At 38.9% G+C, this 26,915-nt stretch overlaps 1 protein-coding gene across 2 annotated transcripts in view; it reads right to left on the reverse strand.

Annotated features, from left to right (window-relative positions):
• The window catches only part of FAM240B (family with sequence similarity 240 member B), a 68,605-nt gene that overhangs the window by 13,600 nt on the left and 28,090 nt on the right, over positions 1-26,915 (reverse strand). Inside the window, exon 1 of one of the 2 annotated variants that reach the window (XM_043453801.1) lies at positions 13,234-13,278. The exons of the other annotated variant lie outside the window; for it this stretch is intronic. The gene's annotated coding sequence lies outside the window, so the exon portion shown is untranslated. Of the gene's footprint in view, positions 1-13,233; positions 13,279-26,915 lie in introns of those variants that run through there. 2 annotated transcript variants of the gene reach the window in all.

Consider the following 26,915-nt stretch of genomic DNA (forward strand, 5'->3'; position numbering starts at 1 on the left):
AGCAGAAATTTAGATGTTGGTCTGTCCATCTTAAAAGTGCATGCCCTCTATTTCTATTAATCCTTGTCACAAGAAATGGTGACTATTTTGGAATTGGGCATATCCAGAGCAAGTTCATGTAGCATGTGTGTGTATGTCCCATGAAAGTATACATGTTTAATACTAAAAATCATTTACTTTTTACCTAAACATTGCTCAGTCTTCAGATCTTAGTGGCTTTCGGGGGCAAGTAGATGCAAAGACTGTAAAACAAATCCTTTTCTACTTACTGGTGAGTGCCTACTCAGAGAAAAGCTTTGTCTCCGGCTGGAGATTAGAAAGGACCTTGACCTTCAGTCCCTCACTACAGAGTGCCAGTGATCCCGTGTAAGCTGAATTGCCTAGGTGGGCAGCCCAGAGGGTTGAGAGAGAAGTTTAGAAAAGGTTTCAGGGAATAAGTAATCCATTTACTATTTTGCATTCATAATATAGAATAATTATAATTCTATAATACAGACTTATATAATTATAATATTTTATATTATAGAATATGCAATTTATTCATATAACATAATATTTATAATACAGAGTAATTCAGAACATTTTGTTTATATTTATAGTAATAGACTGGCACCTGTACCATCAGAGGCTCCCTTGGTGGCTCAGAGGGTAAAGAGTCTGCCTGCAATGCAGCAGACCCGGGTTTGATCCCTGGGTCAGGAAGATCCCCCGGAGAAACAAATGTCAACCCACTCCAGTATTCTTGCCTGCAGAATCCCATGGACAGAAGAGCTAGGCGGGCTACAGTCCAAGGGGTCGCACAGAGTCGGACACGACTGAGTGACTAACACTGTCTGTACCAGAGAGGTGGCAAGACCTTCCCACTTAGAGGGATGTATAAATGTCTTAAAGTAGAAAGAAGCTTGGTTTTTCTGGAACTGAAGGCAGCTTTAAGTATTCCATGAAGATTTTTTCCAAATCCACTCCTATTTTTTCTCCTAGACCCATCTTCTAGTCATCTGGTCATTTCTGTAGTCACAAATGACTCAGACAAAACTGTCAGGAGCATGAGGGAAGGTGCTATACTCTAGAGTCTCTCCAGATTCTCTCTGACCCTGAGTCTTAAGAGTAGAGCAGAGCCCATTCTGCAGCCTGATGGAAGCATGTTCTGTTTTATAAGGGTGCATTTCCCATTTGTTTTCTGTCCTTGGCTATAGGATTCAATGCACATATTTCTGATAAATTCCTGGTCACTTGACGTTAAAAGAGTTGTTAATAAAAGTATATATCAGATTTTAACAAGTGTATATCATATTAAATTTTCATTCATAGAATTAGAGTATAGAATGTGTGCAATTAGGTTTCCTATGAATTTAGTTCAAGCTATCTAAGGCCTCTCACTCTCTTGATGTGATCTCTGCCTCTATAAACACTAGATAAGAAAATACCACTTGCTTTCACCTGGGAGGAAAGTGTTAATGCAGACTTGCAACTGAAGTAGACAAAAGCTAATGCAAGATTTATTCACACATTCTTTTATTACAAAATGTTCCTAAAAATTTCAAGTTTATACTAGATATTTGGTATTCAGAAAAAGGATAGTTTGTTCACTAACTTCTTTTCTTGATATTTAGAATATTTTTTTCTAAAGAGATTTTCATTTTTAAAAAAGAGGCCTATGCAGGAACATAGACTGCTCACACCATCATGTTATTTCACATTCATCCCATTCATAAAAAAAAGGTGCAATTTGGATATGGAAGGAGGATTTTATTTCAAAAATCATTTCAGTTGTGTAGTTAAGAATTAGGTTAGGTTAAGAGAAACAGCTGAAAGCAGGGTGATATCTACACATCCAAGGAATAAATTAAATCAGAGTGAGCCTTTGGGAATTCAAGCAGCAGGCTATGAAGAATCTGATGCATGCTAGCACTGCTTCCTGTTTCCTTTGTGTCAGAAAGCACTTCTGAGGCTGTGACATTTGGGAGGACTTGAACAAGGGTCAAACTCAGATATTCTCAGGAGTCAAGCCAGGCTCCCTCTACTCCTAGGGGAGTGAAGCCACTAGACCCGAGCAACAGCGAGCAGGGAAGACATGGTCATTTGCAGAGCACATGCTCTGCTTCAAGACATCACATTTAAGACGGAGGTGAACACTGTGCTTGCTGAAGAAAAGAGGGTTTTCAACTGCGTGCCATCTGACAGCTCCCTAATTGCTTCTCTTAAGGGATGTGTTCTCCATCTAAGACTTTAGCTTTACATCTTTCTTCCTTTTCTCAAAACCCCCTCCACAGCCTCTCTCTGCAGGGCATCTTGTACTATTTCACTTTGTCTCCCTTCTTCCTGCCAATCTCTTTGAGCAGCCACTTTCCTGCCTCCAAACCTGAATGTGCAAACACCATCCTTATTGGCCAGCGTGGCTCTTGCTGTCATCCCAGCAGCAAAGGGGTTGAAACTTCCCACCAACTCCCACCTCAATTATTAGATAGCATATAGGTACAGTGGCCTACCAAACACAAATTCGGTTCTGGCCCCATTCACCACACCTAGAGGATGGCCAAGGAGCTAAGAAGGAGGACCAAGAACTGTTGTTACTGCTGTGACTTTGGGCAATAACTCCTTCAGCTGCTCTGAGCCACAGTTTCATTATCCATAAACTAGAGATTAGATACGGTAATGTAGAGGAAATCACCTAATACACTGCCATTCATTCCCCAAACGTTCATCTACCAACACGACACATGCCTGCCCTCAGGGAGCTCACAGTCTATTGCCCTATCCCTGGTAAAAGATCAAAAAATGTAATGAATTTGAACCATCACCTAAATAATCTCTTCTCATCCTCACTTTAGGGATTCCCAGGTGGCTGTGTGGTAAAGAATCCTCCTGCCAATGCAGGAGATGAAAGTTCAATCCCTGGGTCAGGAAGAACCCCTGGAGTAGGAAATGGCAACCCACTCTAGTATTCTTGCCTGGGAAACTCCATGGACAGAGGAGTTCTGGTGGACTACAGTCCATGGGGTTGCAAAGAGTTGGGCATAGCTGAGAGACTGAGCACCTCTTTATAAAAAGAGTTGGGCACGGCTGAGCAACTGAGCACCTCTTTATAAATGGTATTAAACGTTTTACTCTTTCTTGGCTCTGATGTATTTAAGGTTTATTTACCTCTGTTGATGAGCTGTCAGAACTGGAAAGCCTTATACTTAAGGGATAAGATGCTTCCATTTTTGTACAAGGCCCAGAGTTGGACAATGTACAGAGAACACTTTAGCAAAAGTTCTTGGTTATGTTTCACCTTCACATCATGTAGGATACTATATTTGGGGATCTTTGTGGTCATATTTTATAATCCCATTCACTAAATAATGTCCAATATGTTTAAGAAGTGATTGTCTTACTAAAGTTGACAGTTGCTACTCTGCCAAAGTTTTACTCAATCCTCCCATGTTACTTCATAATCTTCTTTTTTTGCTAGAAACTGCTGGAAAATGTGAACTTCAGCATTTAGGATCATGATGGCATGTAAGAATTTACATTCAATACAGGAAATACATTTTGTTTTAGATGATCTATGCCACCCGTACTCCTTTATTTTTACTTGTTTTACATCTATTGCATCATATACGATGCTATAAGCAGCACGGTAGTAGCTCTTCTCATTTTTCGCCTCAAGAAACAGAATTAACAGTAACTTTACAAAACCATTTTTTAGGAAAATATCAAAATGAGGCAGGGGACAGAAAATGAAAGGTGTCCAGCTTTCCCTAGGAGTGCTGATGGGAAACCTAAGCACTGATAGTTACTTTCTCTGCATCCTCACATGTCTCATCAACTACGTCTGTAGTGCTGCCCCTGTAGGGGCTCCAATGAGACTGAAAAGGCATTACTTTCCTAAGTTGTTCTCTGAGTGGAGTCAGGAAGAAGGGAAAACCACTGTAATCTACTATGGGACAGATCAGTGTTGCTTATATAGTTACAGGGATAAAAAATGCTAAGGAATGTCTGGACACATAAACTCATCAGGTAGCTGAAAACTCCTGAGTCATTTTTAAAGATCTTTGAGATTAAGATCTTATCTTTTACTGGGAAAATTTTCAAACTCAGTTGTTTCCATTATGTTCTTGTGAAATTGATTTTTTTAAATAAACCCAAGTTTAGATCTTTACCCTCATCCCTTTTATAGTTCAACTTGCTACTTTCATCCCATGGTGTACGCAAATTAGAGAGGAATAGGCTCTTTAGATGAATCTATGTGTGTGCTTTTAAAGTCTTTTTTAATTCCCAGTATTAGGGCTTCCTTGATGGCTCAGTGGTAAAGGATCTGCCTGCTAACGCAGGAGACGTGGGTTTGATCCCTATGTTGGGAAGATTCACTGGATAAGAAAGTGGCAACTCATTTCAATATTCTTGCCTGGGAAATCCCAAGGACAGAGGAGCCTGGCGTGCTACAGTCTATGGAGTCACAAAACACTCAGACAGGACCTAGCAATGAAACAACAATCCTGAGATTCTCTAAGAATATAAGACAATTACTTTTTATTGACACCTAGATAGATATGTTTTCCCCCACCTTCAGTGGCTCAAAAATCAGGAGCAGCAAACTTAAATAGCTATCATGACCATGTTGTGCCATGCTCAGTAGTATCTGACTCTGTGACCCCATGGACTGTAGCCCCCCAGGCTCCTCTGTCTATAAGAGGGGTTGCTATTTCCTCCTTCAGAAGATTTTCCTGACCCAGGGATCTAACTCTCATCTCCTGTATTGCAGGCAGATTCTTTACCCACTGAGTTATCTGGAAACATTCACATAAATGAGTTATTTTTTTAATAAGAAACTCTTAGGAATAAGTGATTCCCAACCTTTAAAAGTATATATCAGGTTTACTGTATTTATCTTTTCATTTTCCAAGTGTTGATAGAAACATGGATAATGAGAAATAATTCTCCTCTTTAAGATAAACAATAGAGTAAAATTCATTGGCATTGGAAACTGAAAAGCAACAGAGCTCCAGAAAAACATTTACTTATGCGTTAGTGACTACGCCAAAGCCTTTGACAAAGCCTTGTTGTGTGGATCACAACAAACTTTGGAAAATTCTTAAAGAGATGGGAATACCAGGCCACCTGACCTGCCTCTTGAGAAATCTATGTGCAGGTCAGGAAGCAACAGCTAGAACTGGACATGGAACAACAGACTGATTCCAAATAGAGAAAGGATTACGCCAAGGCTTTATATTGTCACCCTGCTTATTTAACTTATATGCAGAATACATCATGAGAAACGCTGGGCTGGAGGAAGCACAAGCTGGAATCAAGATTGCCAGGAGAAATATCAATAACCTCAGATATGCAGATGACACCACCCTTATGGTAGAAAGTGAAGAAGAACTAAAGAGCCTCTTGATGAAAGTGAAAAAAGAGAGTGAAAAAGTTGGCTTAAAACTCAGCATTCAGAAAGCTAAGATCATGGCATTTGGTCCTATCACTTCATGGCAAATAGATGGGGAAGCAGTGGAAACAGTCGCTGACTTTATTTTTTTGGGCTCCAAAATCACTGCAAATGGTGACTGCAGCCATGAAATTAAGAGACACTTGCTCCTTGGAAAAAAAGTTATGACCAACCTAGACAGCATATTATAAAGCAGAGACACCTTTACCAATAAAGGTCCTTCTAGTCAAAGCTATGGTTTTTCCAGTAGTCATGTATGGATGTGAGAGTTGGACTACAAAGAAAGCTGAGCACCGAAGAATTGATGCCTTTGAACTGTGGTGTTGGAGAAGACCCTTGAGAGTCCCTTGGACTGCCAGGAGATCCAACCAGTCCATCCTCAAGGAGATCAGTCCTGGATGTTCATTGGAAGGACTGATGCTGAAGCTGAAATTCCGATACTTTGGCCACCTGATGCCAAGAGCTGACTCATTTGAAAAGACCCTGATGCTGGGAAAGATTGAAGGCAGGAGGAGAAGGGGACAACAGAGGATGAGATGGTTGGTGGGCATCACTGACTCGATGGAGTTGGTGATGGACAGGGAGGCCTGGCGTGCTGCTGTCCGTGAGGTCGCAAAGAGTCGGACACAGCTGAGCAACTGAACTGAACTGATGATATTTGGGTCTTAAGAAAAGGCATAGGTGAAATAAAAAACTGCCTGGGACGGTACAAGTGAATTCTGAGATAGCTAAAGATTTTAAGTAAGAGAAGACTAATAAGAAAATAACTTGTATTGAATGTGCTCATAAAAATTCAGTCCTCTTGTTTCCTCTGGGACTTATCTAAATTAATTGGAATGATAATAAGTCATGAAGGAGGAATACCAATAATTATTAGGCAAGTAGTTAATTAAATAAAGAAGTGGTCTTGAGTCCATGTAACCCTGGGAAATTACTACAACCATTCTAAAGCTTAAAGTTCTCATACCAAAAAAGATTGCTCTGAGAATTAAATGAGATTAGATCTAAAACACTTAACATAATAACTGGCTCATGGGAAAATATCCTCATCATTTTCATCTATATTCAGATTATGCATCTACATCAAGTACAGTACCAAATGTTGTCTCATTTAACCTCAATATTGTGGTAGGTTTGATTATTTCTGCATTTGTGGATAAGAAAGTAAGCCTGAGAAGCTTAGTGACTTACCCTGAGCCACAGGGTTAACAAGGGAGAAAGTCTTGAATCTACCCCTGACCTGTGGATTTCACGGTCCCTGGTCTGTTCACTCATCAGACATTGACATCAGACAGAAGTAGCTGCAGGTGATGAATGAGTTGCAGTTGCTAATGAGATCTGGAAAATTATCTCATTTAATTATATAAATAGCCCTAGGAAGTAGATCTTATTTCCTGTTATCAGGCAAAAAACAGGTTTAGAAGGTTTAAATTTTTGTTCAAATCACAGAACCAGTAAACACTGATGCTGAGCATTGAACCTATGCTGTCTGATTCCAAAAGTCCTGTCATCACCTCCCGCAATTTGAACCACTTTCCTCACTCATTTAGGGGAAAATTCACCTGCCCTAGAAAAAATAAAGACTACTTAGTTTCTGTCATCAGAGAATATAATTATTCTCTGCAAGGGCATTGGTTGGACTCACCGAGGTCCAAACTATGCTCTCAATCCTGAGAATCTCTGTGTCTCTGTGGGCTTAGACTGGGAGGTTTGTGACTAGATCAGAACTATTCTTGTAACATTTCACAATCTTGACTTTTTTTTTTCCAAATAAGATGTTAAAAACTAAAAATTACTGTTCTCTTCTTTCAAGAGAAAAATTGCCATCGGGGTCGCAAAGAGTCGGACACGACTGAGTGACTTTCACTCACTCATTCACTCACCTTGCTTCTCTCACATTTACCACTCTGCCTTGCCAACTTTGCATGCACAGCATTGACATCTGGTAAATAAACCTTGGACACATGTTACCTATTAAAATCCCTGCTTCTGAGCATTTTGTAATGCCAAAAAGTAAGAAAAGTCTTTAAAAAAGTGAAGGGAATTGAAAAAAGATGGGAGACCAACTTGAAAGAGCTCCCAATATCCAAAACTGGGAACAATTTGAGCAACAAAATAAATAACATGATATTAGTTATAACCCAAAGGATGAATCTCATATAAATTATTGAAATAAATAAATGGGATAGAAGGGAAAATCATCCCTTTTAGAATAATTCCAATGAATAAATGTAGAAGGAATTAGGGGAATTGAAATATCACCATAAGAATACCACATAGCTGCCTCAGGTGGACTCCTCTGATGAGTGATAAAATTAGTGGAGAAAACTTTAAGAAGAAACAGGGTATTTGTGTAGCCTCAAAAAAACCTCTCCAAAAATTTAGTAATTATTGTGATAATTTTAACTTATGACCATAAATTGTTGATTACTCACCCCCAACCCGAGAATGAAGCTGAATTCCCCCTCCCCTTGAGTTTTGGATGACTTGGTGACTGAGGAGAAAATAGTAAAATTTACAGTAGAGAAATTAATAGCACCCTTAATCATATGAACAAGGTTCGCATCCCTAGTAATAAGCAGTGTTGATATCGCATGTCCTCTTATATAAGACAGAGGGGCACATCATCTCTGTGGTATACTTTCCTTAACTCCAGAAAGTTCTGCCTGTCTAGTCACAAGAAAATTGCAGACAAATCAAATTCAGGAACACTCTACAAAATACCTGACCACTACCCATTAAAAATGTTAAGGTCACAAAAGATAAGGAAAGACTGAAAAACTGTCACAGACTGGAGGAAACTAAGGATATATATTTACACACGCACACATATATATACATATATCTCATCTAAATTACATAAATACAATGTAGTATTTTGGATTGGATCCTGAAACAGGAAAAAAAACACATTAGTGGAAAAATTGGAGGAATCAGAACAAAATCTGCAGTTAGTTTTATTGTACCAATTTTTATTATATAGTTTTGGTAAATGTACCTGATTATGTAAGATGTTAACATTAGAGAAAACTGGGTGACAGATTCACAACTTTGAAATCTAAATCTAAAATGGTTTCAAAATAAAAATCTAAAAAAGGGCTTTATTAAGCAGATGCATTTTTCTGACACTATTGACAGTTGTGAATTATGGGTCATTCTCTCTCAGAGGAGCATTTTCAATGAGTTTAGAATTAACCCCTTCAAGAGCACAGCCTAACCTGAGTCATGGAAAGAACCCTGAACTATGAATTAGGACATCTCTACATTCCGCTTGGGCAAGTTACGTGAACCAAGTCTGTTTTGTTCACATCTGTAAAATGGAACAATATATACTTTCACAAGATTAGTAAGTTTTCCATTGAAAAAACTGCTGTGATAAGCATTCAGCACCTGACTACAGTAGTGCTTAATAAAATCCTGGGTTGTCTATTTATATTTGTAATGCTGATTGTGAATGAGGGAAAAGACCCTGATGCTGGGAAAAATTGAAGGCAAAAGGAGAAGAGGGCAGTAGAAGAAGAGAGGGTTAGATAGCATCACTGACTCAACAGACATGAATTTGAGCAAACTCTGGGAGATAGTGGAGGACAGAGGAGCCTGGCATGCTGCAGTCCATAGGGTTTGCAAAGAGTTGGATGTAAATTAGTGACTAAACAACAACAGCAGCAAATGCTGACTGCCTACAAGTCAAGGGCTACAGACTCAGAAGCCTGCAGGTCCAGGCTTGTTTAGACAGCTCTGTAACAAATTCTGGAATACATGGCCCATTTGAAGGAGATACTGTCACTTAGCTCTAACTGACTTGCCAGCAGTGCTTAGTCCCAGTGCTGCCAAAAGTTTTTCAAGTGAAGCTGAAAATTCTAAGTTTTAAAAATATGTAATCTCCTTATTTTAAAATGCTGATAGTGAATTAAGACATTTTAAGCATTGTGTAAATATCAGAAAATGTCTGTTGGCCAGATTTGGCTCTTTGGTCACCAGTTTTTGAGTCCTACATGGTCTTATGGGAAAAACCGTGGAGTTCTCCATGGGCTATGTAGCTATGCCTTAGTGCATTAGTCACTCAGCCATATCTGACTCTGCAGCCTCATGGACTGTAGACCCCAGGCACCTCTGTCCATGGAATTCTCAAGGCAGAAACACTGGAGTGGGTTGCCCTTCCATTCTCCAGGGAGAAATATACACTCAGCACATGTAGAGTTAAAATTAAAAATTGCAAAGTGAAAGCAAACACTTTGGCCTCCTCCACCTTTCTGATCATCACTAAGCACTGTAGGTTTACATTGGCCACATCTAGGCTGCTGCTCGGAGAAAGCAATGGCACCCCACTCCAGCACTCTTGCCTGGAAAATCCCATCGACGGATGAGCCTGGTAGGCTGCAGTCCATGGGGTTGCGAAGAGTCGGACACGACTGAGCGACTTCACTTTCACTTTTCACTTTCATGCATTGGAGAAGGAAATGGCAACCCACTCCAGTGTTCTTGCCTGGAGTATCCCAGGGAGGGCGGAACCTGGTGGGCTGCCGTCTATGGGGTCGCACAGAGTCGGATACTACTGAAGCGACTTAGCAGCAGCAGCAGCAGCAGGCTGCTGCTCCATTGATGCCTAGTCATCTAATTGGGGTTGAAAGGGAACTGGGGGGCGATAAAGCCCATCCTGCCCATCACAGAGAAACCCTGGGTCTACATTTGACCAACTCCACAAAGAACCTCTGTGCCTGGCTGAGTTGGGACCAAGAGCCAGGTCCCATTAACTGTACTCTGAACACTGTAGGCCAAGTACCTTGCTTAATACAGCACCCTTCACTCAGGGCATCATAAACTTACCTGTCCAATGGGCAAAATGCCTGTGATTTCCTCATGATGACGTCACTCATCTGGTAAATTCTCCAACAAATTTTGAGTTAAAAAAGTGTTAGCTCCTCTAGCAAATTTTATATTCCTTGAAAAAGCTTTAAAGGTAAGTGGTAGGATAGCCAAAATATAAAATCTGACTAAAATGTTTTTCTCCCCCCCGACCCTGCCAACCCCACCCCAGCAAATTCTAGCCCATTGGCTATTTGACTGTCACTAATCAACGTTACATTTTTCTGAACAGAAAATGAACTGTGCATCTTTTTTAAAACAGTGGACATTAGCCAGAGTCTGATTTCCTAATATCTTTGTGTGTCCAGAAACATTTTTTTTTTTCTTTTAGAAAATGGAATGTCTGGAACAAACCTCCTAAATCATCTTTATTGCTCTCTTAAGGGAGAATAAAAATCATGATGGTTGTTAACTCACATTTTTGCACCATAGATGATGGTTTCTAAATAAGCTGGATCATTGTGATTAATAAAACATAATTCATTAGAAAATCAAGAGATGTAAGAGAGGCAGCTATATCTAAACAGAAAAAGTCAGGAAGACTGGAGTGTGAGGAGGAAACAGTGAGCAGGGATGACAAGGAGAAAAAATACAGTTGGTACACTTAGTGGTGACTGAGTCCGACTCTTTGCAACCCCGTGGACTGTAGCCTACGAGGCCCCTCCGTCCATGGGATTCTCCAGGCAAGAGTACTGGAGTGGGTTGCCGTTTTCCTTCTCCAGGGGATCTTCCCGACCCAGGGATCGAACCCAGGTCTCCCGCATTGCAGGTAGACGCTTTAACCTCTAAGCCACCAGGGAAGCCCACTGGTGGAGATAAGACACTTGAAACCAAAATTTGGAGACTTACGGAAGCATTCGCTCTCCTTTTTCTCTCTGTGTATTGTAGGTCCGTTTAAATTTTTTTCCCTTTGTTGTGACCATCCATATATTTGGGGATACATATGAAAAGTATTGCATGCCATAATTTATTCAATCTTTCTCGTCAGGAAATCCCCAAATAATTTGATCAACAAGTTTTGAAATTTTACAGTATTAGCAAAGATGCTCCTTGAAGAATATGAAAATATGGTAGTACACAGCAAACCATTTCAAAAAGTACTGAAAGGATATAATACCCAAAGTCTTCTCTTTCCTTGCTGCTGCCAGATATACTTTTCAAAGATATCCACTATGAATGATGTCTTATGTATATTTCCATTTTTATGAAACCAGATGTGTGCATGTTTTTTCACAGGTTGAACTATATTAAATACACTGTCTTCCATTTCTAATTTTTCACTCTAAAAAATATTTCCTTTCCGGCCTGTATTGTTTTTATGGTCATCATTTTTAATGGATTTGCTATCATTTACTTAAGCATGCTTACATGGATGGACATTAAGTTAATTCCTATTCGGATCTATTACAAAAAAATTATAGAGTGAATTATTCATTTTGTCCACAAGTTTATATGGAGCATAAACCCCTAGAAGTATAATTACAGGTCAAAGGCTATGTATTATTAAACACTGAAAGTATAATTACATATTGCTCTGCAGTTATGTGAGTGTTGGAATGTTTATAGACTTAGAAAAAGCCAGTATGTATTTCAATTCAATTGTGTTCAAACATAAAAAGAACTCATCATTTAAACAAACATAAATTTTAACAAGTTTCATTGCATTCTTGTGCTAATCAGAAAGATACATATTTTGAGATAATTTTTTAAAATGTTCAGAGTTTTCACAGTAGGTAGATAATCTAAATGGCCAATTATTGCTTTCTATTTCTGCTATTTTCTTTTGATGATATGTGGTCTCTAGTTATCCCAACTGTATTATGATTAACATATTCATTTCTTAAATACATATTTAAATGGTTTTTATTTGTGAGTTTCATTTACTTTGCTTACAGAATTTCTGTTTAGATTTTGGCAAGGACACTTCACTTCAGTCACCTCATCTGTGAATTGAGCTATTTGGTTTAGACTTTCACCAAGCTTCCCTTCTAGCTCTAATAGTCAGGGAAATCCATTAGTATCAAGTTCAAGGGAATAATCTGTACTTTCAGCATTATAGGAGCTTTGTATTTCAGTTTATATCTTCCCAATGAGGATATCTGTTTGCTTTGCACATATGTGAAGGGCAAATATCAATGATTAGACATAAAGGCACTGTAGCAAAAGGGGACTATTCTTTGCCAAATGAGCAGTTCTGTTCCTCTGCATCTCTGCAGCAAAGTACTTTTTACTAAAGTTTATATCTATTAAAATAATTAGTTTTATATGCAGCAACTCATTACCAATTTGGAAAAGTCACAGTTCCTTTGGAAACTGGTGATTTGCTAAATAACTTATACTGAAAGAGTACTAGGACTTCCTTTAAATAAATATCAATTTAATCAAATAACATTTATTGAACTTTGATTTTGTTTGAGGCTCAAGCACTTATGTCATCTAATGAGGGGCAAGGCAATGATGAACTATATAAACTAAAACAAAAAAACTTCTACAGTTTAATTTCCCAAGTTCCAAGTAATTCAGTCAAGTGAAAAACCCAACTAAAGATCAACTCTCCTGACCTTCAGCTTTCTGAGAAGCCTCCGTGCTTCTGGCACTCACAATCAATGTTTCATTGGGACTAAGTTATCCATTAATCAACATGAGATGTATTCCGCATTTTATTTAATCTCAAGAAAGCCTTGCTCAGTGAGATAAAAAGCTAATTTCTGCCTTCTCACACTCTTTAACTTGAAATTCATGCATAACTAACACATAGAAATCAGAGACAGAAAAACTCTGTTGGCCTAACTCTATTTCCAAACTGGTGCAGAAGCGGGTAAAAAAAAATGAATCTAAGTGGCCAAAAAAGAACACATGTATAAGAATTGGGACTCAACTCCCAGCTCCAGAGGTAAGCTGTTCCCACACCTGACAACACAGAGCTGAACAGACTGTACCTTAGAGATGAATTTGCAGGTGAACTGATATCCTGCTGGGTTACAACAGAGGGCAAGGCTCCTGGTCCCACTCCTGGATCCTTAGCTCTGATTTGTGAAGGCCTCAGGTGCTGCCCTGAAATCTCATTGTTACAGCCCTTTATATACGAGGAGTTACACAGAAACCCCTCAGTTTTTCAAGGTCATCGGAACCAAATTAGTAGCAGAATCAGACAGTATCTTTCCAGGGACATTGTAGCCTTCCCTAGTGGTGAGAGATGGTTCTAAACAAATTCCATCTCCTACTACCCCACCCACCCCAGGGCAGGGGAGCTTCTGTTTTGGCAGATCCCACAAGTGCCATGACTTGGCCTGAACCAAACAAGATGATTTAGAACATGAACTGGATTATTCATGTGCCCTGTTTCTCTGAGACTTGTAAAAAGCCATCCTCTGTCACTCAACGTGCAAAGGGGACTGGAATGGTGGGACAAGTCACTACTGGGTGTAACGTTACAGGAAGACTTAGAGAGGCATCTTGCTCTTTGGAGCCATTAATCCTCGAATGGAATCTGGTGATGACATATCACGGTCTGCTCAGTTCTCTACCAGTTGAAACAGGAACTGACCCTTGCTGAGTGTTTTCCAATAAAATGCATCCAAGTGAGATGACTTCTCATTTTAGAGTGGCTCTTATCCCATTTTGGAGAAGCACATTTTGTCCTTAGGGAAAAACATTCAGAATACTCACTCATCTGATAACAAAAATAGCTCTGGTTTTCAGCAAATCCTTCTATTATGCTATTAATTGCATGCCCATTCATTCAGTGGGTTATAATTGTTCAACTTACATTACATGTGACAAGCTTATCTAATATTGATGTTTAAATTTTATCTTACTGAAGTATAATATTTAATATTGAGTCTATGAAAGTACTTTCAGTTCAGACACTTATTTGTGTCTGACTCTTTGGGACCCCATGAACTGTAGCACGCCAGGCTTCTCTGTCCATCACCAACTCCCAGAGCTTGTTCAAACTCATGTCCATCAAGTCAGTGATGCCCTCCAATCATCTCATCCTCTGTCGTTCCCTTCTTCTCTTGCCTTCAATCTTCCCCAGCATTGGGATCTTTTCCAATGAGTCAGTTCTTCGCATTAGGTGGCCAAAGTACTGGAGCTTCAGCTTTAGCATCAGTTCTTCCAATGAATATTCAGGACTGATTTCCAGGATTGACTGGCTTGGCGAGAGTCTTCTCCAACACCACAGTTCAAAAGTATGAATGAAAATAATTTAAAAAATCTATTTACTTTAAACTGAATGCCTACTTTAATAGTGGAACCAAATTTTACAGGAGAAAAATGTTTTCATAGGGAAAGAGAGGAATTAATTCTGAAACCATGTTGTAGGTTACCACCAGTACAAGAACAACAATTTAAAGTAAGAAAAATCCAGCAAAAATGTTTCCAATGAGCACATTGAAACCATAGGGAAAAATACAGTGAAGTTGAATAAATAGCAGATGACAGATTACTTGATGACAGTTTCTTTCTCTCCCTCTTGATGAAATAAAATTCATATTTTATGGCAAGATACGAAAGTTTTATACATAAGATTTTTCTTTGACCATTTGGTCTTCCTCCCTCCCCTTTAGTGCCTGTTGTGTATTTGTATTAACCAGACTTCCTTAGGAGATAACATTCCTTCTTAAGCTCATCCAGGGTCACAACTACTTAGGAGGTAATCTTTTATCTTCATCTTGTAAGGGGCTATGATGACACATGACCTACCACTTGCTTTTTACATGTAGATCTGGACTGTGTAAACTGTTAACACTGCATCATTTGACATATAACTCTTTATCTCAAATTTATTTAACTGTGCTTTGACCTCTAATGGGTAGGAACAGTCCTCAGACCTTTCTGAAAGACTGTCTCCTGGGTTATAATCTTCAGGGTGGTTTGAATAAAATTTTCCACTTTTTTCTTAGGCCTATTGATTATTTTCTTTCAAACATGCATAGTGTAGCCAGCAGGATATCAGAGGACAGATAGGTGTCTACCAGAGGACACCTAGGGTTTCCCCAAACTGGTGCTTAGAGCAAAGCAGGAGCCCATTGAGCCCCACTGACGTCTCAGTACTCCTCAGGAGTTCTTGTGAGTTATCCTGGCATCCAACTTTCATTGTTTCAGCAGTGATCCTGCAAGTTTTATTCAAGCTGTTTTTACTTAAGAAAGACTTGAAATCTTAAGGGACATTTCCTAGACAGGGTCCTAGGAGGATATGAGCAGAAGGCTGAGGGAAACAGGTGGCTGGGGTTTTGTTAAACTTGGCTTTGAAAAACACCCAACAGGTTGAAACCTAAATGTTCATTGACAGGTGAATGGATAAAGAAGTGATAGATAGATATATGTGTGTGTGTGTGTGTGTGTGTGTGTATATATATATATATATATATATATATATAATGGAATACAATTCAGCCATAGAAAAGAATGAAATAATGCCATTTGCAACAACATAGATGGAGCTAGCAATGACCAGACTAAGTCAAAAAGAGAAAGACAAATGCCATATGGTATCACTTATATGTAGAATCCAAAATATGATACAAATGAACATACCTATGAAAAAGAAACAGAACAGACTCACAAACATAGAAAACAGACTCATGGTTGCCAAACAGGTTAAACAAGGAACAAACTGGAAGTCTTTAGTTAGCAGATACAAACTATTACATGCAGAATGGATAAACAACAAGGTCCTACTGTATAGCACAGGGACTATACTCAATATCCTGAGATAAACAATAATGAAAAAGAATATAAAAAGAATATTTACATAAAATATATATTCTTCCATTATATGTATTGCATATATATGTGTGTGTGTGTGTGTGTACATATATATATCAGAATCACTTTTGTTATACAGCAGAAATTGACACAGCATTGCAAATCAACAATACTTCAATAAAATAAACAAAAAATCAAGTTATGACCTGAACAAAACTCGTGCTAGTGAAATGAGAGGTTAAATTATTCAGCTCCAAAGAACAAGGGAGACCCACTACAACCAGTAAGTAAACACTGCATGACAGAGGCTAATAACCTAGTGCTCCAAGCACTCACAGGGGTTTTTAACTGTTGGAAGGAGAAATTGAGACATGCAAAAGAGGCAACTAATTCAAGGGTAACTCCTTGAGGAGTTAGACTCAGAAGTAGCACATATTCAATCTACCACACTCTCCTCAGAAAGCTGTTTAGATCATATCTCATATGTGAATTAGGCTACCAAATTAATAATGGGAAAATGTGTCTTAAAGGCCAAACAGCTCCTATTCAGGCAACCACCCACAGGAATGTCAGCTGGGTTTATGTATGCTGCAAGGACTTAATTGGAAATTAAAGGAAATTCTCTTCTGAAATGGCCAAGATGGGGTTCCTTTTGTTTGAATTCCAAAACTGATTTTTCACAAACAATTGAATCCAGCAGTTTCCTGGATCTTTGCCTGTAGGGTCCACCGGAAACAACAGTGTAAAGAGTTTTTCTCTTCCTAAAAGTAGATTAGCAGGGAAAACTATTTTTAGAGCTAGCTCTTTGGATCCTTTGACTTGGAAAAACTTCTAAATTGTTAAAATTTTAGAGAGCTCTCATCTTAAACTGTCTGTTTTGATTGGTACTCAGAATCCACAAAAGGCTTCAAAATTCCAAAATAACCTTACTGAAAGTTTTGTTTTAAAGGCTAACTAAATGTTAATGATGGAAAAAGTGCCTAAAACTCTACTGCTCCCATCTAAGTTTTATTTGACTAGTGGTTCTAGTGATCCTCTGAGTTGACTTTCCACAGTGAAGACACTATTAAATGGTTCCCTTTAGAAATGCAACCACCTGTCTACGGCCATACCACCCTGAACGCGCCCGATCTCGTCTGATCTTGGAAGCTAAACAGGGTCGGGCCTGGTAAGAACTTGGATGGGAGAAATGCAACCACCTGAAGCTGTGGATGAGCCTTGTCAGATCAAAAATGAAGTAAGGGCCATAGTCAAAGAAATTCTTAAACCTAGGGAGGATCCTCAAAGATGTTTGTAAGCAAATTGCCTAGATTAGAGACCACCAGTTTGACTATTATTCCTAGTCTGGTAGGAATATCAGACTGGATAAAGCTATTATTTGGTGTCTGATAGGAATTTTTTTGAGGACTCCTTCTCCCCTAAGCTAAATGAGGGAAAGTAAAACATTCTGACACAGGTGAATGGGTGTCTCAGTCTTTTGATATCATTTTGGTGGCCACCCAATTTTTTGAAAAGTTACAAAATGACTGTCTTTATTTTACAAATCTAGTTTTTGTAGGTGGAAAAGGAAATGGCAACCCACTCCAGTATTCTTGCCTGGGAAATCCCATGGGCCAAGGAGCCTGATGGGCTACAGTCCAGGATGTCACAAAAGAGTCAGACACGACTTAGTGACTAAACAACAAAAACACAGTATCTATAGAACTGAAAAGAATGTGTCTTGAGTTCAGATTGGTCGCGCAGACATGTCTGACTCTTTGCAACCCCATGGACCGCAGCACACCAGGCCTCCCTGTCCATCACCAACTCCCAGAGTTTACTCAAACTCATGTCCATTGACTTGGTGATGCCATCCAACCATCTCATCCTCTGTCGTCCCCTTCTCCTCCCACCTTCAATCTTTCCCAGCATCAGGGTCTTTTCAAATGACTCAGCTCTTCACATCAGGTGGCCAAAGTTTTGGAGTTTCAGCTTCAACATCAATTCTTCCAATGAATATTGAGGACTGATTTCCTTTAGGATTGACTGGTTGGGTCTCCTTCCAGTCCAAGTGACTCTCAGGAGTCTTCTCCAACACCACAGTTCAAAAGCATCAATTCTTCAGCACTCATTCTTCACCATCAGTCCAAATCTCACATCCACACATGACTACTAGAAAAACCATAGCCTTGACTAGACAGACCTTTGTGTTCAAAGTAATGTCTCTGCTTTTTAATATGCTGTCTAGGTTGGTCATAACTTTTTCCAAGGAGTAAGCCTCCTTTAATTTCATGGCTGCAGTCATCATCTGCAGTGATGTTGGAGCCCAAAAAATAAAGTCTACCATTTTTTCCACTATTTCCCCATCTATTTTCCATAAAGTGATAGGACCAGATGCCATGACCTTAGTTTTCTGAATGTTGAGTTTTAAGCCAGCTTTTTCACTCTTCTCTTTCACTTTCATCAAGAGTCTCTTTAGTTCTTCTTCACTTTCTGCCATAAGTGTGGTGTCATCTGCATATCTGAGGTTATTGATATTTCTCCCAGCAATCTTGATTCTAGCTTGTGCTTCTTCCAGCCCAGTGTTTCTCATGATGTACTCTGCATATAAGTTAAATAAGGAGGGTGACAGCCTGCTTATATACAGCCTTGATGTACTCCTTTCCTGATTTGGAACCAGCCTGTTGTTCCATGTCCAGTTCTAAGTGTTGCTTCCTGACCTGCATACAGGTTTCTCAAGAGGCAGGTCAGGTGGTCTGGTATTCCCATCTCTTTCAGAATTTTCCAGAGTTTGTTGTGATCCACATAGTCAAAGGCTTTGGCACAGTCAATAAAGCAGAAATAGATGTTTTTCTGGAACTCTCTTGCTTTTTTGATGATCCAGTGGATGTTGGCAATTTGATCTCTGGTTCCTCTGCCTTTTCTAAAACCAGCTTGAACATCTGGAAGTTCACAGTTAACGTATTGCTGAAGCCTGGCTTGGAGAATTTTAAGCATCACTTTACGAGCGTGTGAGATGAGTGCAATTGTGCAGTAGTTTGAGCATTCTTTGGGATTGTCTTTCTTTGGGATTGGAATGAAAACTGACCTTTTCCAGTCCTGTGGCTCCGCTGAGTTTTCCATATTTGCTGGCATATTGAGTGCAGCACTTTCACAGCATCATCTTCAGGATTTGAAATAGCTCAACTGGAATTCCATCACCTCCACTAGCTTTGTTTGTAGTGATGTTTCCCAAGGCCCACCTGAGTTCACATTCCAGGATGTCTGGCTCTAGGTGAGTGATCACACCATAGTGATTAACTGGGTCGTGAAGATCTTTTTTGTATAGTTCATTTGTGTATTCTTGCCACCTCTTCTTAATATCTTCTGCTTCTTTTAGGCCCATACCATTTCTGTCCTTTATTGAGCCCATCTTTGCATGAAATGTTCCCTTGGTATCTCTAATTTTCTTGAAGAGATCTCTAGTCTTTCCCATTCTATCCTTTTCCTCTATTTCTTTGCATTGATTGCTGAGGAAGGCTTTCTTATCTCTCCTTGCTATTCTTTGGAACTCTGCATTCAAATGGGTATATCTTTCCTTTTCTCCTTTGCTTTTCACTTCCCATCTTTTCACAGCTATTTGTAAGGCCTCCTCAGACAGCCATTTTGCTTTTTTTCATTTCTTTTTTTGGGGGGATGGTCTTGATTCCTGTCTCCTGTACAATGTCCTGAACCTCCGTCCATAGTTCATCAGGCACTCTGTCTGTCAGATCTAGTCCCTAAAATCTATTTCTCACTTCTAGTGTATAGTCATAAGGGATGATTTAGGTCATACCTGGATGGTCTAGTGGTTTTCCCTACTTTCTTCAATTGAAGTCTGAATTTGGCAATAAGGAGTTCATGATCTGAACCACAGTCAGCTCCCAGTCTTGTTTTTGCTGACTGTATAGAGCTTCTCCATCTTTGGCTGCAAAGAATACAATCAATCTGATTTCAGTATTGACCATATGGTGATGTCCATGTGTAGTCTTCTCTTGTGTTGTTGGAAGAGGGTGTTTGCTATGACCAGTGTGTTCTCTTGGCCAAACTCTATTAGCCTTTGCCCTGCTTCATTCTGTACTCCAAGGCCAAATTTCTCTGTTACTCCAGGTGTTTCTTGACTTCCTACTTTTGCATTCCAGTGCCCTATAATGAAAAGGACATCTTTTTGGGTGTTAGTTCTAGAAGGTCTTGTAGGTCTTCATAGAACCATTCAAATTCAGCTTCTTCAGCATTACTAGTTGGGGCATAGACTTAGATTACCATGATATTGAATGGGTTACCTTGGAAACAAAAAGAAATCATTTTCTCATTTTTGAGACTGCATCCAAGTACTGCATTTTGGACTCTTTTGTTGACTATGATGGCTACTCCATTTCTTCTAAGGGATTCTTGCCCACAGTAGTAGATATAATGGTGTCTTTAGAAGCAATCAAAAGCCCATCAATCATTTTACCATTCCCAAAACCTCCTCTATTTATCTTAACAGGCTGGTAAGTGTTGAAAAAAAGTTTCTGGCCTTAAGAGAAGACTTCCCAGGAGGGACTTGCCTTTCTCCTCCTATGCATTTGACATGCAAATATTCTAACTCATCTTTCTCCAGAAGACGAGTTTCTTCCCCAGAAACTCTTATGTTTAAAATACAAATTTCAGAAAGGTAAAAAAAAGAGGAATAGATAATTGGGAACTTGACTTGTCAAGGAAAAAAAGATATCTTAAGTGTCTTATCTACAATTATTAGTAAAAAGGGTGTAGCCATCTGGACAGGTAACTTTGATTTGTTTCATCTGCCAGAAAGCCAATTTGAATCCATCCCCTTTTGTAACTGATGAACCCATCAGTTTATATTATTGTAATGGATTCATGGATGCAATTTTGTGATGGTAACTATGGGGTGTCTGTTTGTGTTTTTATATACATGTATTGTAAGGGGATCCAACCAGTCCATCCTAAAGGAGATCAGTCCTGGGAGTTCATTGGAAGGACTGATGCTGAAGCTGAAACTCCAATACTTTGGCCACCTCATGCAAAAAGTTGACTCATTGGAAAAGACCCTGATGCTGGGAGGGATTGGGGGCAGAAGGAGAAGGATGACAGAGGATGAGATGGCTGGATAGCATCACAAACTCATTGGACATGAGTTTGAGTAAACTCTGGGAGTTGGTGATGGACAGGGAGGCCTGGCATGCTGCGATTCATGGGGTCACAAAGAGTTGGACACGAATGAGTGACTGAACTGAACTGAACTGATTGTAGATGTGTGGTATTCTCAAAGTTAACTTGTCAAAGAGCTCTATTTAATTGGTTTATAGGAAATCAAGCACTTATATAAATATGCAGAAATATAAAAGAAACTGGTCAACATGAGTTTTGAGTTCACATAATCTGGGATATAGTACTGTGTTAAAATCTAGTATCAAAGATACTATTTTGTTGGCTTAATTATTAAAACATGTCTTTAGAGTTATCAACATTGTCAACTACAAATTGGCACTTGCCATCTACCTTTATAGGGATTAAACTATGTGATGTTGCAACTGGTGATTTTCAATACTCCCTGAAAGGAGTTCAGGGTAGAAAGCAGAAGTGAGGCACTCTGTGCTTGGGAAAAATCTGTCAGGACAGGTCTTCAGATATTTAGATATATTCAGGAGCTGATTTTTTTTTTTTTTTTTTTTTTAGGAGCTGATTTTATGAGCCCAACTCTTGTATCTCCTCATGTCTAGAAATGCACTGAAATCCTTCATGGTGATGATTGTTTCTCATGACTAGCAGAAATCTGGAAAAATATGTGCTTGATTGCATGTATTTCCCCATCACCAGCATCACATATATACTGACCTTCCCCTCGGCCTCTTTGGAGCAGTTTCTCAGAACTATTTGAGGTGTTGTCTCCCAGGCTGCATTCCTCATTTTGCCCCAAATAAAACTGACCTCACAGCTCTCACACTGTGTATTTTTTAAGTCAACATTAAATATAATACCTTTATTATACCCAGGTTTATTAGAAATCAAATAAGATATTATTCCTGTTACAAAGTCTGTTGGCAAGAAAAATAACTTGGTATGATGAAATTTTTAAGTAAATAAAAGAAAGGTAAATAAGATAAAATGTGTTAGATAAACTCTTCAGGAATGATTACATTTTGGGAATAACCTTTTAAAAATAGTCTCTCCAGATTTTGGTAAGTTGAGTTTTGTTGAAGTTAAATGATGGGACTCCATTAAAAATCCAGATCATTACCAAATAAGATATTGGAACATTAATTACTGAACACTGACTTCCTTTTACAGAGAAACTAAAGATCTTTATGAATATTAATAAATATGTTTGGTGCCACATTAAGAAAATTTCTATTTAAAGAGCATATATTTTCTAGATACTATCAGTAATATTTATGTTTGCTAAATCCGTTTAATGCTAGACAGTTCATAATTGAAAAGTAAAAGACACTGAAGCAGTACAAGACAGTTCATAATTGCTTACTTAGTTTTTGAAAGAAACCAGGTTTTAAGGTGAAGAATTAAAATATGTGTTAAAAAAAACTACTAAAATAGTATGGAAAGCATTTCAGTATGTAAGGAAAGTAGGAGGTGTGTTTTTAGTAACAGAAGATGCGAGAAATGGAAATGGGCTCTATTTAACTGGCTTATAGGAAATTTAGGGAAAAGAAACCCTGAAGGAAAAAATTTGTGCACAATAAATATTGGTTCATATTATATTGACTGATTAAGTAAATTTTAATATTAAAGGTAAAGTGATATAAAATCTGACTTTGGTTTTCTGTTGAAAGGATAAATATTTCTTAAAATACTGATCTGCTTTTGATAGCAGATTGCAAAGCTTCTCTGCCTTTAACTGGCAATCTATTATGACTTTCTGTATTTTCTTTCAAAATCTTTTATTGTCACTTTCATTAAGTGAATAATCATTGTTCCATAGTAACCTATTTGACCAAGTGTTTTGAAACCTTTGATATTTTTTTTTCCAAGAAGTTTTTCTGTTTGTTTTAAAATATTTATTTCTTTATTTGGTTGCTCTGAGTCTTACTTGCGGCTCTCAGGATCTTTGATCTTTGTTGTGGCACACAGGACATTTAGTTGCTTTGTGTGAACTCTTAGTTGTGGTATGTGGGATCTAGTTCCCTGGCCAGGGATCAAACCCAGGCCCCTTACATTGGGAGCATGGAGTCTTAGCCACTGGACCACCAGGGAATTTCCAAACCTTTTGATATTTTTTACAAACTTTCCAATACCGAATTCTAATAATTCTTTGACCTCTAACCTTGGGATGTTCTGCTGTTTTTCTCAGAGAGAGAAATATTAAGCTAATTAGGCTTATGTGGTATGTTAAATTACATGGGAAACATTGTCAAATGAGTAGTGATAAACAGGTTACATTTTATGGGTAAATGTTACTAATATAGATTTCTAGAAATAATGCAGAAATCCAAAAAATCTGGTATGTCCCCGTAGAATCTTGTTGTTGTTGATATTCAGTTGCTAAGCCATGTCCAACTCTTTGCAACCCCATGGACTAGAGCACACCAGGCTTCCCTGTTCTTCACCATCTCCTGGAGTTTCTCAAGCTCATGTCCACTGAGTCAGTGATATTATCTAACAATCTTCTCCTCGGCCGACCCCTTCTCCTCTTGCCCTCAATCTTTCCGGACCTCAGGGTTTTCCAAGGAGTCAGCTTTTCCCATCAGGTGGCCAAAGTATTGGAGTTTCAGCTTCAGCATCAGTCCTTCCAGCAAATATTCAGAATTGATTTCCTTTAGAATTGACTGGTTTGATCTTCTTGCTGTACAAGGGACTCTTCTCCAGCATCACAATTCAAAAGCATCAATTCTTTGGCACTCAGCCTTCTTTATGGTCCAACTCTCACATCCATATGACTAACAGCTTTGACCATACAGAATTTTGTCAGCAAAGTGATGTCTCCATTTTTTAATATGCTATCTAGGTTGGTCATAACTTGTCTTCCAAGGAGCATGCGTCTTTTAATTTCATGGCTGCAGTCACCATCTGCAGTGATTTTGGAGCCCAAGAAAATAAAATCTGTCACTGTTTCTACTTTTTTCCTAACTATTTGCCATGAAGTGATGGGACCAGATGCCATGATCTTAGTTTTTTGAATGTTGAGTTTTAAGTCAACTTTTTCACTCTCCTCTTTCACCCTCATCGGGAGGCTCTTCAGTTCCTCTTTGCTTTCTGCCGTTAGAGTGGTTTCTTCTGCATATCTGAGGTTATTAATATTTCTCCCAGAAATCTTGATTCCAGCAATCTTGATTCCACCTGTACTTCATCCAGTTTGGCATTTCACTTGATGCACTCTGCATGAAAGTTAAATAAGCAGGGTGACAATATAAAGCCTTAACATACTTCTTTTCCAATTTTGAATCAATCCATTGTTCCATGGCCAGTTCCAACTGCTACTTTTCAACCTGCATACAGGCTTCTCAGGAGGTAGGTAAGGTGGTTGGGTATTCCCATTTCTTTAAGAATTTTCCACAGTTTGTTGTGATCCACACAATCAAATGCTTTAGCATAGTCAATAAAGCAGAAGTAGATGTTTTCTTGGAATTTCCTTTCTTTTTCTATGATCCAAAAATGTTGGCAATTTGATCCCTGGTTTTCTCTGCCTTTTCTAAATACAGCTTGTACATCTGGAACTTCTTGGTTCACATACTGCTGAAGCCTGAGCATTATCTTGCTAGCATGTGAAATGAGCACAACTGTATAGTAGTTTGATTATTCTTTGGCATTGCCCTTGTTTGGGATTAGAATGAAAACTGACCTTTTCCAGTCTTGCGGCCAATGCTGAGTTTTCCAAATTTGCTGGCATGTTGAGTGCAACACTTTAACAGCATCATCTTTTAGGATTTAAATAGCTCAGCTGGAATTCCATCACCTCCACTAGCTTTGTTTTTAGCACTGCTTCTTAAGGCCCACTTGACTTCACACTCCAGGATGTCTAGCTCCAGGTGAGTGACCACACCATCAAGGTTATCTGGATCATTAAGACCTTTTTTGTATAGTTCTTCTGTGTATTCTTGCCGACTCTTCTTAATCTCTTCTGCTTCTGTTTGGTCCTTACCATTTCTGTCCTTTATTGTGCCCTTTTTTGCATGAAATATCTTCAATTTTCTTGAATAAATCTCTAGTCTTTCCCATTCTACTGTTTTCCTCTATCCCTTTGCATTGTTCACTTAAGACCTTTTTATCTCTCCTTTTTATTCTTTGGAACTCTGCATTCAGATGGGTATATCTTTCCCTTACTCCTCTGCCTTTTGCTTCTCTTCTCTTCACAGCTATTTGTCAGTCCTCCTCAGACAGCCATTTTGCCATGCGGCATTTCTTTTTCTTGGGGATGGTTTTGGTCACCACCTCCTGTAAAATGTTACAAACCTCTGTCCACAGTTCTTCAGGCACTCTATCAAATCTAATCATTTGAATCGATGTGTCACTTCCATTGTATAATTATAAGGGATTTGATTTTGGTCATGCTTGAATGACCTAGTGGTTTTCCCTACTTTCTTCAATTTAAGTCTGAATTTTGCAATAAGGAGCTGATGATCTGAGCCACAGTCAGCTCCTGGTCTTGGTTTTGCTGACTGTGTATAACTTCTTCATCTTCAGCTGTAAAGAACATAGTCAATCAGTATCGACCATCTGGTTCAGTATTGGCCATCTGGTGATGTCCATGTTTAGAGTTGATCTTGTGTTTGCTGTAACCAGTGTGTTCTCTTGGCAAAACTCTGTTAGCCTTTGTCCTGCTTCATTTTTTGCACTTCAGTGTACAAAATGAAGCTTATTTTGTACAATGTAGCTCAGCTGCATTCAGAGACCCAGATCACTTCTGATGCGCTGTGTAAGCACAAGTAATGGCCATGCCTGCGTTGTACAGATGATGCTCCAGGTCTGAGCCACCTTTTCCTCTCATAGCTGAGCTTTTTCCTCAGCTTCAGCAGCTCTTCCTCTGGTGTGGAGCTGTGTTGTTAAGGGAGTGGGACTAGCCTAGTTGTTTTCCTCAGATTGGGGTGTGTGACAGAGTGGTCAGGAGAACTGGCCAGTAACCAGTACAGTTCTAGTCGCCTCTCTCTGTCCGGTTTCAGGAGTAAACAAGCAGGCACATGCTTCCCTCAGCTGAGTCCAGGCTTCCCACAGCCCTCCTGTTAGTCACTCCAACCAACCAAGCAGACCGGTTTTCCTGATGTTGGATCTTAGAACGGGAGCACCCAAAATGTGGCTTGAACCACTCACTCCCCAGTGAGGATCTCTGCCCATGTTATCTTCCTCCCCTCCTTCCTACCAAGGGTACAGGTCTCAGCCTTATCACTTCTAGTCCCTTCCTACCCAATTGCATGTGATCTTTCTCATTGAATCGGTTATAAAGGAATCTTTCTGCTGGTCTTCAGATAATATTAAGTGAAAACAGTTCCATATGTAGATATATTATGATGTGTTCATGAGGGAAGCTGAGTTCCATGTCCTCCTACTCCATCATCTTTATCTCCTCCTCTTTCTTCATTTTTTCCTTTCTATCTCTAACACTTAATATCCAATTGTCCTATCTTTAGGTTGGCTGATTCTTTAAACTTCTGCCTGCTTAAATCTGCTAGTATATTCCTCTTGGGAATTTTTCAATTCATTTCTTGTACTTTGCAGCTCCAGAATTTGTTTGTTTCTTTTTAAAAAATAATTTCTATTTTTTGTTGGTATTCTCATTTCCATATAATATTCTTGATTTCCATTAATTCTTTTTCCTTGTTGTCCTTTAGTCTTTTGAATACATGTAAAGCAATTGTTTTAAAATATTTCTTCTGTAAATCTAATGTTTGCACTTCCTCAGAGATGATTTCTGTCAATTATTCTGTTCCTTTGAAGGGCCATGTTTTTCTGTTAATTT

This window comes from Cervus canadensis, chromosome 30, assembly GCF_019320065.1.
Source record: "Cervus canadensis isolate Bull #8, Minnesota chromosome 30, ASM1932006v1, whole genome shotgun sequence".
NCBI lineage: Eukaryota > Metazoa > Chordata > Mammalia > Artiodactyla > Cervidae > Cervus > Cervus canadensis.